This window comes from Microtus pennsylvanicus, chromosome 9 (genome assembly GCF_037038515.1).
Source record: "Microtus pennsylvanicus isolate mMicPen1 chromosome 9, mMicPen1.hap1, whole genome shotgun sequence".
Lineage (NCBI taxonomy): Eukaryota > Metazoa > Chordata > Mammalia > Rodentia > Cricetidae > Microtus > Microtus pennsylvanicus.
This window is the reverse complement of record NC_134587.1, coordinates 106,306,994-106,323,004: the sequence shown is the minus strand read 5'-3', so window position 1 is coordinate 106,323,004 and position 16,011 is coordinate 106,306,994. Positions and strand designations below refer to the sequence as shown.

The 16,011-nt window shown below is 39.7% G+C and overlaps 1 protein-coding gene across 3 annotated transcripts in view; it reads left to right on the top strand.

The window, feature by feature from the left end:
- LOC142857872 (uncharacterized) overlaps window positions 1-16,011 on the top strand; it is a 94,205-nt gene that overhangs the window by 6,577 nt on the left and 71,617 nt on the right. The gene's annotated exons all lie outside the window — the stretch shown is intronic.

The following is a 16,011-nucleotide window of genomic DNA, read 5'->3' as shown; positions in this document are numbered from 1 at the left end:
AATCACAGTTTTCACAGATGTGTCTGCCAGAATCATTCATAGCTGGTTTGTAAATTCTGGGGTGATAGTAGATTCTGGACCTCATTATCATAGTTCCTCTATAAATGAAGTTTATTAATGAGCTCAAAATAATAAGGAATTTATATTCCAGAGGGGCCAATATGAAGTATACAAAAAGCCAAAAGCTCTGCTTCATTCAGTGAAATATTATCTATGTGGGGAAACTAGTATGGTCAAATCTAAATATCCTATTAGTTGCAGCAAATAAGGAACTTTTTTTTTTTTTTTTTACATCCTTCCTACTTCTCTTCAACAGGATTCCCGGAGCTTGGCCCAGTAGTTGGCTGTGGATCTCTGCATCTGTTTCCATCAGTTACTGGATGAAGACTCTCTGATGACAGTTAGGGTAGTAATTTTCTAATTACAGAAGATGCTAGTTCAGTCACCCTTTTCACTAGTGCTAGGAGTATAAAGAGCAGTTTTTAAGCTTGCTGTATGGGTATAGACAATAGTGTCTTCTTTGAGTAAAGATGACAAATGTTGGACTTTGTCTGTCTGTCCTGCCAGGTTCTCAAGATTCCTTGCAATCTCATAATCTATTGACTAATTGTGGCATGTTAAAGGAAACAGCAGTGGAAATTTCATTAATGGCTTTCTTAGCTTTTCCTAGCAAGTCATCTTCGAGTTCATTATTATGCAGGATACCTGAGTCAAAATCATTTCTCTGTTCTGGCGTGAGACTGGTGATCTTGGACATACTTACCTATCCTGAGAAATGAGCTGTAACTCTACCAGCATTGAATATAGTTAGAGAAACAAATTCTGTGGAATAAAAGGTAGAGTCCAGGGTATCACTGGTGATGTTACAGATGTCACTTGTGAGGGTGAAGGTCTTCATGAACCATACAATAGACTCCATTGCCAAGGTCTGTGACTTGGTTTGCAAATACTTTAAGGGCCATTTCTGACATTTGGAGCTCACTGGTCAGAGGGTGGGTGGCCACAAAGATATTGGCCCCAAGTGAGATGGTACGTAGCCAAAAGTGGGTCTTGAGGTATGTTTTTCCTAATTTTCTGAGAAATCTCCATACTCATAATCAAAGGGGTTGTACCAGTTTGCACTCCCATCAGCAAGGCAGGAGTGTTCCTTTTACCCCACAACCTCTCCAGCATAAGTTGTTAGCAGTGTTTTTGATCTTGGCCATTCTTACAGGTGTAAGATGGAATTTCAGAGTTGTTTTGATTTGCATTTCTCTTATGACTAAGGATGCTGAGTATTTCCTTAAGTATCGATCAGTCATTTTAGATTCCTCTGTTGAGAGTTCTCTCTTTAGGTCTGTACCCCATTTTTTTACTGGATTATTTGTTCTTTTGATGACCAATTTCTTGAGTTCCTTGTATATTTTGGAGACCAGCCCTCTATGTGATGTGGGGTTAGTGAAGATCTTTTTCCATTCTGTAGGCTGTCGTTTGGTCTTTGTTGATCGTGTCCTTTGCTATACAGAGCTTTTCAGTTTCAGGAGGTCCCATTTAATAATTGTTTCTCTCAGTGTCTGTGCTACTGGGGTTATATTTAGGAAGTGGTCTCCTGTGCCAATGTGTTCAAGAGTACTTCCCACTTTCTCTTCTTTGAGATTCAATGTGGTTGGTTTTATGTTGAGGTCTTTGATTTATTTGGACCTGAGTTTTCTGATTGGTGATAGATATGGATCTATTTTCATTCTTGTACATGTTGATATCCAGTTATGCCAGCACTATTTGTTGAATATGCCTTCTTTTTTTCCGTTTTATATTTTTACTTCTTTTTCAAGAGTCAGGTGTCCATAGGTGCATGGATTGATTTCTCAGTGTTTGATTCAATTCCATTGGCCCACCTGTCTGTTTTTATGCCAATCCATGCTGTAGTTCTATAGTGGAGTTTGAAGTCTGGTATTGTGGTGCCTCTAGAAGTTCCTGTACAGGATTGTTTTGGCTATCCTGGGATTTTTGTTTTTCCATATGAAGTTGAGTATTGTTCTTTCAAGGTCTGTGAAGAATTTTTCTGGGATTTTGATAGGCATTGCATTGAGTCTGTAGATTCCTTTTGGTAAGATTGCCATTTTTACTATGCCAAGCTACCCAAGAGCACAGGAGATCTTTTCATTTTTCTGGTGTCTTCTTCAATTTCTTTCTTCAAAGATTTATAGTTGTTGTAATACAAGTCTTCCATTTGTGGCTTAAAATTAGAATTCGACAGCAACACTAAGTTCAGAAAGCCCCAAAACATGTGGAAATTAAACAGTACTACCCGAGTCACCAACGGTTTAAGGAGGAAATAAAGAAAGAACTTAAAGACTTCCTAAAATTCAGTGAAAATGACCACACAACATACCTACATTTATGGAACACAGTTTTAAGAGGAAAGTTCATAGCACTAAATGCTTACATAATGGAGCTGGAAAAATCCCATACTAGTGAGTTAACAGAACACCTGAGAACTCTAGAACATAAAGATGGAAATTCACCCAGGAGGATTAGACAGCAGGAAATAATCAAATTAATCAACAAAATAGAAACAAAACAATACAAAGACTCAATGAGATGAAGAGTTGTTTCTTCAAGAAAATCAACAAAATAGACAATCCTTTATACAACTAACCAAAAGTCAGAGAAAGAATATCCAAATTAACAAAATCAGAAACAAAAAGGGACATACCAACAGACATGGAGGAAATCCAGAGAATCATCAGGGCATAGAAAACCTGTACTCCACAAAATTGGAAAACTTAAAGGAAATGAACAAATTTCTGGATAAATATTACTTACCAAAATTAAGTCAAAACCAGGTTAGCAAATTAAATAGACCTATAGTCGCTAAAGAAATAGAAACAGTAATCAAATGTCTCCCAACCAAAAAAAGCCCAGGACCAGATGGTTTCAGCACAGAATTCTATATGATTTTCAAAGAAAAACAAATAACCAATACTCCTCAAATTGTTCCACACAATAGAAACAGAAGGAACATTGTCAAACTTTTTATGAGGCTACAATTAACCTGATACCCAAAACCCACAAAGACATTGCTAAGAAAGGGAATTGTTGTAGGGAACTGTGGGCCTCTTCCCACAGCCCGGCTCCTGGCCGCTTGGCTAGCTTATACCCCAAAATAACAACACACAAATTGTATTCTTTTAAACACTGCCTGGCCCATTAGTTTCAGCCTCTTAACCCATTTCTAATAATCTATGTAGCACCATGAGGTGCGCTTACCAGGAAAGATTTAGGATGTCTGACCTGGTGGCTGGCTGCATCGCATCTGCCCGGGAGAGGGGAGCATGGCGTCTGAGCTCACTTCCTCTTCCTCCCAGCATTCTGTTCTGTTTACTCCACCCACCTATTTTTTTAACCTATCAGGGCCAAGCAGTTTCTTTATTTTTTAACCAATGACCTTCCTCCATCAGGGAATTACAAACCAGTCTCACTCATGAACATAGATGTAAAATTAGTCATTAAATTACTGGCAAACTGAATCCAAGAACACACAGAAAAAATCATCTACCATTACCAAATTGGCTTCATCCCAGAAATGCAGGGATCTTTGAACATAGAAAAGTTTGTCAATGTAATCCACTATATAAACAAATGAACAAACAAAAACACACACTATTCTCATTAGATACTGAAAAAGCCTTTGACAAAATACAGCACCCCTTCATAATAAAGGTCTTGGACAGAGCAGGGTTACAAGGAACATACCTAAACATAGTAAAGGCAATATACAGAAAGCCAACAGCCAACATCCCACTGAAGTCAGGAACAAGGCAAGGTTATCTACTCTCTCCATATCTGTTCAATATAGTATTTGAGGTTCTAGCTAGAGCAATAAGACAAGAAAAGATGATCAAGCGGATATAAATTGGAAAAGAAGCAGTCAAACGTTCACGTAAGTGACCCCAATAATTCTACCAAGGAGCTCCTATAACTTGTAAACACCTTCAATAATGTAGCAGGATACAGAAATATCTCAGAAAAGAATCAGTAGCCATCCTTTAGACAGTTGATAAGCAGTCTGAGAAAGAAATCAGAGAAACATTACCCTTCACAATAGCCACAAGTAGCATAAAATATTTTGGTGTAACTCTAACTGAACATTTCTTTGTTTTCAGAGTTTTTTGCCTTTGTATCCTGTCTTTGAATTAAGACTGAAGTTTTCCTTGTAGACAGTAATGAGAGGGCATGTAAAGGACTGTCTCTCTTCTTGTCACAAAGCCTAAAGATGTTTTAGTTAAATTATATTTGCAATGCTTCTAAATTTTTAATTAATGAATTAATCGATATATTTGAACTAGTTTTGCTGAGAAGCTTTTGTGGAATTCTCTAGTCTGGTCTCTCACATTTGGGGTAGTCTAGCTGCCTTCCAAGGATTCTGGGATTCTAGGTTGTGTCCGGTAAAATATCATCTATCTTCACATTACTTTCCCCCTTGCATATGTCTACATTAATGATTGTGATTGCAGCAAATGTGAAACGTGCTATCAAATGTAGCTCTTGCTTACAAGTGGAGAATCATTAGAATCGATGTTTCTTACTCTTAGTTGAAAATTAGGATTCTTGAGTTCAGATTACTTAAATGCAGTATACATTTTGAGTCCTATGTAAGTATTGAGACATTACGTTTTTTATGTTAAGTGAGGCTATTATTAATTTTCTACAATTTCTTCCTAGTAACAATGTACTAGGAAGGTCCCGATAAATTTAAGTTAAGGAATAAAGTTTTTCTGCTGTACCATACTGTTTTTTAAGTCACTGATAACAGGTTGTGCTCCTTGAAGGGAAACTCTGTGCCTCACATTGTCACTGCCCTAGACCTGCTTAGCCTGCTTAGCTTTTAGAGTGAGCTTGGTGTTTGCTCTGAATGTAGGGGCCGTGGGTTACTCATGAGTGGAACAAGAGACTGAGCAAACCCAGAATCTAAGAGTGTTATTGCTTGTAATTCAGTTGAGTAAAACTATGTATACAGTCCTGGTGATTATTTAATTTTTTATAATTTTATTTTATTTTTTTAAAACAGAAAACAATCTTTTTTATTTTGCATACCAATCTCAGTTCTCACTCCCCTCCTCCCATTCCTTCCACCTACACCCATACCACTCCCCTTCCACTCCTCAGAGAGGGTAAGGCACATTGCTTTGTGGAAGGTCCAAGACCCTCCCTACCAATATCTAGGCTGAGCAAGGTATCCTTCCAAGCAGAATAGGTTCCCAAAAAACCAGTACAAGCAGTAGGGATAAATCCTGTGGCCCCATAGTCTGCCCCAGCCATACGACAGTCAACCATATGCAGAGGGACTAGTTTGGACCTATGCTGGTTCCTTCCCTGTCTGACTAGAGTTGGTGAGCTCCCATTAGCTCAAGGTAAACTGTCTCAGTGGGTGTCATCATCTTGGTCTTGACCTCTTGCTCATTCTCACCCTTCCCACACTTCAACTGGACTTTGGGAGCTCAGCCCAGTGCTCTGCCGGGGATCTCTGCCTCTGTTTCCAGCAGTTGCTGGATGAAGTTTCTAGGGTGATATTTAAGGTATTCATCAGTATGAGTACAGGGCAAGGCCAATTTTGGGTCCCCTCTCCTCTATTGTTTACGGTCATCCTTGTGGATTCCTGGGATTTTCTCTAGTGCCAAGTTTCTTGCTAGCCCCATAATAGCTCCCTCAATCAAAATGCCTCTTTCCTTCCTCTCATCTCTGTCCTTCATCTCTACTATCCCATTCCCTCAAGTTCTCCTCTCCCAGCCCTTTCCCCCTCCTCTTCCCTTTCCACGCCCCCCCCCATGCTCTTATTGCTGGTGGGAATGCAAACTTATATAATCACTCTGGAAATTGCTATGGCGATTTCTTGGGAATCAGTCTACCTCAGGGTCCAGCAATACCACTCTTGAGCATATACCCAAAAGATGCTCAGTCATACTACAATGAATGATATTTGTTCAACTGTGTTCATAGCAGAATTATTTGTAATAGCCTGAACCTGGAAACAACCTAGATGCTCCTCAACTGAAGAATGGATAAAAAGCTGTGGCCCATTTACACATTAGAGCACTCCTCAGAGGGAAAAGCAATGGCATCTTGAAATTTGCCTGCAAATGGATGGAGCTGAAAAAGAAACCCATCCTGAGTGAGGTAACAGTCCCAGAAAGATGAACATGGTGTGTACTCACTCACAAGTGGGTACAATCTGTAAAGCAAAGGGTATTGACCCTATAGTCCATAATCCTAGAGAAGCTCAGTAACAGGTGAGCCCTAAGAAAAACATATACAAAACCACCTGGAAAGGGGAAATAGGCAAGGTCACCTGGTGTTTGTTTTTATATGATTGCCTTTTTCTATTTAAGCTGAAACCATTAAGTATCCTCTCCTGCCCCATTTTTTTCTTGGCAAATTTCTTACTACAATATAGTAGTTTTTTACTAAAAATTTGATATATTTTTACTTTGCCTACATGTATGTCTGTTTACTATTTGCATTTCTGGTACCTGTGGAGGCCAATAGTAGATGTCAGATTCTCTGCAACTGGAATTAAAGAGCTGTTATGTGGGTGCTGGGAATTAAATCCAGTTCTCGTAGAAAAGTAGCTAGTGCTAGTTGAGTTTTTGCTCCATTTCCTCAGTTTCTGCCCCTATTATAGGAACCCTGTTTGATCCTGTCTTTGTTTGACATCATAGCTGGTTTTTGTTTGGTTGTGGGGGGGGGGGGGGCTCTTGGGTAGCCTGGACTGACCGACCTTGAACCCATTGTGAAACCTTGAACTTGTGATCAAACTTCTTTGTCTTAAGAAGTTCTGGGATTGCAAGTGTGCATCACTACCACAGCTGTTACACATGTTGTTGGCAATGTGAACTCAGGGCAAACACTCCCCTGACTAGGTGAGCTATATCCCCTATTGAAGCACTTTAATAGCAATTAGTGGTTTACATATGTGGTTCATATATTGCTCATTGGCTTCTATTAACCATACATTAGTATAATTTTATCTTTTCCCCCAAAATGCGGACACACTCTCTATAATCTTCAAATTTGGGCTAGTGATTTATTGTGTTGAGATTTTATTCCTTAAATGACTGATGTTAACTGAGAGTCACAATGAATCAGAAAAAAGTGAGAATGGAGGTAGTAACTGAGCAGATATTAGCTGTTGCACACGTTTGCAATGAATTAAGTGGATGAAAGTCATCCTTGCTCAGCAACGGCTCAGGGTTTAAATGTCTTAGAGACCGATTTGAATGACTTACGTTGTAAGCCACTTGGCAGATAAGTCAGTGTCTCTTTAGTCACGTCTGATTTTCACATGGAGCACAGTAAACCTTCTACTTTGACAACATTTTCGTTGAGTTCTCTGATTTCCGTGGCTAGACCTGTCCTTACTGATAATGGAATTAAGTTACAGTTGAGTGAATATTACAGGGTCTGAAATCATTTTTTTAAAAAAATAGTAAATATTTTAGAAGTGGTGTCAACGTTCTTACTCTCATATGTTGTGGTGTTTTTTTTTTATAATAGTCAAGCTTTTAGTCATTTTAATTAGGTTTTCTTAATATAGAAATATATTTCAGTTAGATAGGTATTCTTCACATTTCAAAGACCTTCAGAATATCGCATTTAAAATGTTTTGAGAAATTAGGACTTTTCATGACAGTGAGACACATCTGCTCCTGGCAGCACCAATTACTTCAAGAGGAAGATGGACATTGAAGAGGCTCTTCATGGAGTTGGTTAGCCATTTGGGCAAGAAACTGTTCTTGCTCAGACTTTTTGATGTTGTGTTGTATAAACTGGACATGCAAACCCCACAGAGAAATGACTGCTGAACTTGCCTAAAGGGAAGACAGTCCATCAGGGTTCCTGCTTCATAAAAGAGTCTGCCAGACATTCTGCATGACACAGAAGAAAGCAATGATGGAATTTGCCATTAAAAGGAAGAACAGATCTTCAAATTTCCTGCTTTGTGGAAAAGTCTGCCAGATACTATGGTCCTCTAGGCTGAAGATGGATGTGCCAATGATACAGAAGAACTTTGGGGGACTGGCTGGGTGCGAGATGTCGTTGTCAGTTCTAGAGTTTTGGAAGTTGCTTACAATGCACTTCCTTTTTATTTAGGTAATATCATATCCTTCTGTAGTCTTTTTTTTTAAATCTTTTTTTTTATTGAGAAAATGAGAAAAAAAAAAAACAAGTTTCCACCTCCTCCCAGCCTCCCATTTCCCTCCCCCTCCTTTCACCCTTCTACCCCTCCTCCCACCCTTCTACCCCTCCCCCCACTCCTTTCCCCCTCCCTCTCCAGTCCAAAGAACAGTCAGGGTTCCCTGTCCTGTGGTAAGTCTTAGGTCCTCCCCTCTCCGTCCATATCTAGGAAGGTGAACATCCAAACTGGCTAGGCTCCCACAAAGCCAGCACATTAGTAGGATCAAAACCCCTTGCCATTGTCCATGGTGTCTCATCAGCTCTCATTGTTCACCATGTTCAGAGAGTCCAGTTTTATCCCATGCTTTTTCAGTCACAGTCCAGCTGGCCTTGGTGAGCTCCCAATAGATCAGCTCCACTGTCTCAGGGGTGGGTGCACCCCTCGTGGTCCCGACTTCTTTGCTCATGTTCTCCCTCCTTCTGCTCCTCATTGGGACCTTGGGAGCTCAGTCCAGTGCTCCAGTGTGGGTCTCTGTCTCTATCTCCATCCATCACCAGATGAAGGTTCTATGATGATATGCAAGATATTCGTCAGTATTGCTATAGGATAGGGTCATTTCAGGTTCCCTATCCCCAGCTGCCCAAGGAATTAACTGGGGACCTCGGCTTGGGCACCTGGGAGCCACTCTAGGTTCAAATCTCTTGCCAACCCTAAGATGGCTCCCTTAACTAAGAATTGTGCTTCCGTGCTTCCCTATCCAACCTTCCTTTATCCCAATCCTCCTTTTTCCCCAAGTTCCCCCCCTTCCTCCCCTTCTCCCTTTTCTCTCCCCATCTCCCCTTACCCCCATCCCACCCCACCCCCAAGATCTCAATTTTCTCCCCGGCAACTTTGTCTACTTCCCATAGCCAAGAGGATAACTATATGTTTTTCCTTTGGTTCACCTTCTTACTTAGCTTCTTTAGGATAACCAATTGTAGGCTCCGTGTCCCTTATTTATGGCTAGAAACCAATTATGAGTGAGTACATCCCATATTCATCTTTTTGGGTCTGGGTTACCTCACTCAGGATAGTGTTTTCTATTTCCATCAATTTGCATGCAAAATTCGAGAAGTCATTGTTTTTTACCGCAGCGTAGTACTCTAATGTGTAGATATTCCACTCTTTCTTCATCCATTCTTCCATTGAAGGGCATCTAGGTTGTTTCCAGGTTCTGGCTATTACAAATAATGCTGCTATGAACATAGTTGAACAAATGCTCTTGTCATATGATAGGGCATCTCTTGGGTATATTCCCAAGAGTGGTATTGCTGGGTCCAGGGGTAGGTTGATCCCGAATTTCCTGAGAAACCGAAACACTGATTTCCAAAGTGGTTGCACAATGTTGTGGTGTTTTATTCCTGTTTTAAATCTTAATGTAAGCCGGGTGGTGGTGGCGCACGCCTTTAATCCCAGCACTTGGGAGGCAGAGGCAGGCAGATCTCTGCTAGTTCCAGGACAGGCTCCAAAACCACAGAGAAACCCTGTCTCGAAAAACCAAAAAAAAAAAAAACTTAATGTAACAATGCTTACTTACTTACAGCAAACTGTCACCTTTCTAATACTTACCTGTATAATTTTTTTTAAAAAGAAAGGTGTTTTCTGTGTTTAAGAAGCATTCATTTATTTTATATCTGCTTTGGTGATATATCATGTGCAGTTGCTCATAACTGACTTAGGCTCCTAACTGACCAATATCATGTTGCAAACTTAAGTGTTCTTACTTCAGAGATCTATGTATTGGTTTGTTGGTTCCACATTTGCCACCCTATTATCTGAGGAGTTCGCATTTGCCCTTATTTCCTCACCTGTTTCCTGCCTTTTTGTTTCCTCTTCTCCACTGCACAGGCTGCTTCTAGACTCACTGTGTTCACTTAGTGTTTGGGGAGCAAAGGGCTTATTTGACTAACAGGTCCAACTGATAGTTAATCATGCTTACAAGTGAGTCAGGAACTCAAGGCAGAAGCCTAGATGCAATGGCTGAACATGGGACCCTGGAGGAATGCTGCTTTCTGGCTTCTTCCTCCTGGCTTCTTCGGTTTCCTTTCTTTTTTCTTTACTTTTTTAAAAATTGAAAATAGATTTCTCTACAATATATTTTGATTATGATTTCCCTTTACTCAACTCTTCTCATACCTTCCCCTCCCATTCAGTTCCACAGCCATTTTTTTCTCATTACAAAATAAAAACACATCAAAAAATTCTGTTTGCCTTCAAATGTATATATATGTGTATACATTATACATATATGTATACATAATATATGTATCAGTACCACCTGCCCAGGAATAGTACATCCCCACAGTGGGTTGGACCCTCTTTCATAAATCATTAATCAAGAAAATGCCCTGTAATGGGAGTTCCTCTTCCTAAGTAATTCTAGCTTGTGTCATGTTGAAGAAAAATCAGCCAGGACAAGGCCACCCTAGATTATTTAGTGAAACCATATCCGGAAATAAAATGAAGTAACATGACAAATAACTAATAAATAAGCCCTCATAAGTAGTTTATGTTTTAGCGTCACTCTGTTCTAATACTTTGGTCCTCTCCTCTGGAGTTTGGAAGCACGCGTCATGAAAGCACCTAGCTTTTTATTTTATTTTTTTGTTTTTTTCTAAAGTTTGACTTTTAACAATTGATGATTTTGTTCAAAGGTATAAAACAGGGAAGTTTTGCATGTGGGTAGCACTGACTCCATTTATTATACACCTTGCTCTTTATTCCCGAAGCAAATCTCAAGAGACACTTGAGGAGTGACACAGAAAGTTGTTCTCCAGCCCCTTCATGAACATTGCACCCCTACACATGTGTGTCTTCTTCTGAATACACATGCACAAAGATGAAAAATTCAAGATTAGATATAGTAAGAAGAAAAATTGCCATGCACCGCGCCCCCATGTCTGCGCTCTATGCACTAGAACCCAGTTCGCGAGCTTTGGGCAAGGGGCTGGAGGTTGAAGACACAGACGCAGAGACAGTCCGACACACGCAGAGACAGACCGACACATGGACCTCCAAACACTGGTTCAGAAAGCCCCTTTTATTAACACCATGTAGACTTAAATACACTGCAGTCAATGGCCAACAGGTGATAATCCCATTCTCTGATCCTCTAACTAGGCACAGCTTCTAGTAACTTTAATTAGAAGGTTCTAGCAGGGTAGAGCAGCTGAAAGCCAGGACTCATTAACACCAACATCCAGCTGAAGGCCAGGACTTAATTGGTCCCAACAAAAAATGTCTAGGAATTCATTAATATGACTGGTTTTTGTAGCTAGAGGTCAGGTTTTGAATTGTGGAACGTAATTGAGCTGATTCAAGTCTTAGAGAGGAAATAAGAATCAGAAAATCCATCTAAATTAAGAAAGTTAGTAGGAATGATTAAGTGTAAGTTAGTGGGGCAGACGTTAGTTAGAAGCAAGGTCTGTAGGATCCCAGAAGCTATCCCATCATTAGGGGACTGTGGGGCGGACGTTAGTTAGAAGCAAGGTCTATAGGATACCAGAAGCTATCCCATCATTAGGGGACTGTGGGGCGGACGTTATTTAGAAGCAAGGTCTATAGGAAACCAGAAGCTATCCCATCATTAGGGGACTGTGGGGTGGACGTTAGTTAGAAGCAAGGTCTGTAGGATCCCAGAAGCTATCCCGTCATTAGGGGACTGGAAGAAGAAGAGTGCACCACTTGTCTTGTTATTCTAAACACAGGTGCTCAACGTTTGCATACCCACATAAGCCACAATGCTTATTCCAGAGGAGAACTCTAGGTAATTAATTTTCTTCTAACATTTGATCCTGTGGATCAAACTAGGTCTTTAGGCTTGGTTGTCAATGTTGCTATTAAATCTTCAGATATGTGTTGCCATTGTAATATCCATTGAGTTTATGAAATCAACATACTGCCATAGGAACAGCTATAGAGAGAAGGGAGGTAGAATGCAGGAATATAAAGGGAAGAATGGACCAAGGAGGGTTAAACAAGGATGCAGGAGTGGAGGTATGGTACAGGAGGTAGACGAGGAAGAGATAAATAAAACAAAAGAACTTTGGAAAGAGTAGAGAAACTGCCTCATGCTGTGTTGTAGCACAGTGGTTTTTTATTAGAACTTCTGTGAGGTTAAGCTGGGAGTCCACAGTGCATACTGGAAAAGGACTTCTGGATGAGTCGGTACAGATCAGAGTTGGAATTCCTCTATGTATCTCCAGCTGTCCTGAAACTCAAAATGTAGACCAGTATGGCCTCAAACTCAGAAATCTACCTGACCCTACCTCTTGGTTATTGAAATAAAATGTGTGTGCTTCCACATAAAACTTGTAATTTTATTATTTATTTACTTATGACCATTTGTGTATGTTTGCCTATGTATGTGTGGAAAGGTGTGAATGTGTGCCATGGTTTGGATGTAAAAGCAGAGAACAACACTCAGTGTTGGTTCATTCCCTTCACCATATTGGAGATTTGGTATCTAGTTTATATAATAGGCTTGCTTGGTTTCTCCTGTCTTCCTCCTCTCTTGCTTAAAAGCGTTGTGTTATAGGCATGCACTTCTGCAACTGGCTTTATAATGCAGATGTGAGGGGCTAAAACCTCAGGTTCTTAGTTGCAAAGCTAGGACTTTATCTGCTAACTGATCTTCTCAGCCATGGAGTTTATTAAGTAGAGATTTGTAGACTGAGTGCATTTGGGGACACACTTTCTCACTTTCTAACAGTGTAGGTAGGCTGGGCCTGGAACTTACAGAGATCCTCCTGCCTCTCCCTCTCCAATTGTGTGCCTCTGAAACCACAACTGACTAAAAAGATATGTGCTGTGGGATAACGCTCTTGTACCATGTAAAGATGTGTCACTTGTATTGGTTTAATAAAATGCTAATTGGCCAGTAGCCAGGTTGGAAGTAGAGGAGGCGGGGGTGACTGGGCTAGGAGAATTCTGGGAAGAGGAAAGGCTCAGTTTGCAGTCACCAACTAGAAGCAGAGGAAACAAGACGAGAATGCCTCATTGATAAAAGGTACCAAGACACATGGCTAAGCATAGATAAAACTCATGAGTTAGTTTAAGATGTAGGTATTAAGCCTGAGCTAATAGACCAACTAGTTTATAAGTAATATAAGCTTCTGTGTGTTTTCCTTGAGACTGAATGGCTGTGGGACCTGGCAGGACAGAAAATTCCATCTACAGATACATTTATCATGGATTTTGTATAGTTTAGTAGAAAGAAAGGGCTTTGGAAAAGTGTGGTCTTGTGAAGGACAGCCACACTTAAACATTAGATATATATGAACACTTACTAAAGATATCATATATATACTTCAATATATTATATACTTTGAATCAAGGTTAACTGGGGTTCCAAATGAGATGCTGTCTCAAACCAGGAAAACAAATCAAAATTATATACATCTTTTAAAAACCATTTAGGACCTTTTGAGATTGGCCTTTATTTGGATATGACCATGTCAACCAGCATCACCTAAAATTCATGGACATCAGTCTGCCATTGCCTTCCTGTCGCTGGGTTTAATGGCATTTGGTACCATGTTTGACAGTACTTATTTTGGAAATAATTGTATGGGCACCAGTGGCAGACACCTGAAATGACTTTAAAAGTTATTGTCCCACTTTTCCAATGCTCTATCTCTTGTATCTTATTCACTTTTGTTTTTCTTTTCCTGTGTGTGTGTGTGTGTGCGCGCGCGCGTGTTGATGTTTACCGTGTAGCACATGCTTAAAACTCACATGTATCGTCCTGCCTCTGTGAAGTGCTGATACTAAAAGAATGCACTACCACACAGTTTGAAAGTTAAGTGTTATGGTGCCGGTTGTCTCTTCTCATGATTTTTGTTGTTGCCTTTTTCTTTCTTTCTTTCTTTCTTCCTTTCTTCCTTCCTTTCTTTCTTTCTTTCTTTCTTTCTTTCTTTCTTTCTTTCTTTCTCTTTCTTTCTCTTCCTTCCTTCCTCCCTACCTCCTCCCTCCCTCTCTCTCTCTCTTTCTTTCTTTCTCTTCCTTCCTTCCTCCCTCCCTCCCTCCCTCCCTCTCTCTCTCTCTCTCTCTCTCTCTCTTTCTTTCTTTCTTTCTGTCTGTCTCTCTATCTCTTTCTTTCTCTCTCTCTCTCTGTCTGTCTTTCTCTCTTTTTAACAAATCTACCTTCAGTCATTATTTTATGTGCATGGGTGTCTTTCCTGTCTGCATTTTCGTACCCTATCCATGCCTGGGGCCCAGGGAGTCCAGAAGATGGTGTCTGAACTGGAGTTACAGATAGTAGTGAACTTTCTGTATGTACTGGGAAAAGAAGCTGGGTGCTCTCTAAGAATCTATAGGACTCTTAATTGTTAAGGAATTTTCTCATCTAAGTTTTCTGTTCTTGATTATGTTTCTTCTTAAAGGAAGCCTAGTTAAGCTCAGACACCTAATGCTCATTAAAAAGTAGAATTCTCCTTTACGTGAAAGAATTACCTTCAGGCGGGAGTAATCTTTGAAATTGTTTATCCAGTACAATGTGGTCAGCCATTAAACTATATACATACAATGAATAAAAACATACACAGCATGGAAACAATCTAGAAATCCCTCACCTGAAGAATTGACAAAAATTGTGGTATATTTTACACAGTGGAGTATTACTCAGCTGTTAGAAAATGACAATATAAAACTTGCAGGCAGTGGATAAAACTAAAAAAAACTAATTCTGAGAGGGTTAACGCTAATGCAGAAAGACAAACATGGTATGTACTCACTAATAAGTGGAGATAATTGTTAAGTAAAGGGTAATCACTCTACAATCCACAGAGGCAAAGAGGCTAACAAGAGGGGCTCTAGAGGGATGCGTGAACTAAATTCATTTTCATCATGGAATGACCATAGGCCTATAGTAACCAGGACAGAATGTGGCTGATTATAAACCTCCCATATAGGATGATATGTATGAGCACTTGACTATTATTGGTGTCTTTCTTTGTGGTGTTTATGGAGTCTTTAGTAGGAGGAATCTTTCTAGAAGAAGTTCCTTGCTGGGAATGTTATTTGAGTATCTATAACCTCACCCCACTTCCTGTTCTTTCTGTCTATTTTCTTGTTGAAATCCATCAACCAGATTCTTTCTCATTCTGTCATGGATTCAGCCATTATAGACTATATCCTTAACTAGCATGAGATACAGTGGATGGGTACATGTTTCTTAACTAGCATGAGATACAGTGGAAGGATACATGTTTCTTAAAGAGCATGAGATACAGTGGATGGATACATGTTTCTTAAAGAGCATGAGATACAGTGGATGGATACATGTTTCTTAAAGAGCATGAGATACAGTGGATGGATACATGTTTCTTAAATAGCATCAGGTACAATTGCTTTTCCTTTCTAAGCCATTTGCTTGCCCATTGTTTTTTTAATTTCCTTATTTTATCATTCTTTTTTATCTTTTTTTTTTTTTTGACAAGGATTCTTGGTATAGCTCTGCTTTCCTGAAAATAATTCTTGAAACCAGGCTGGCCTCAAACTTAGAGATCTGCTTAATTCTGCCTTCAGTTGTTGATATTAAAATTTTGGGCCAACACACCCTGGTTTTTCATTTTTATATTTTTGACTGATGGACCTATAAAGAAAGTTTTTTTTTACATGCAAAACTTGTGCTGTTGTGCTGAGATTTACCAAAATCTTGAATTTATACTTTGGCATAAGGTATCTTTTTTTCCTCCTTGGATGGCATAAACTTTTGTCAATTATTTCTGAAGGTCCCATGCCAATAGATTGCATGTGTGTGACATTCTTCCAACATTTTGTTATGTTTTGGATTTTTGTATAAATGTGAGGATTTT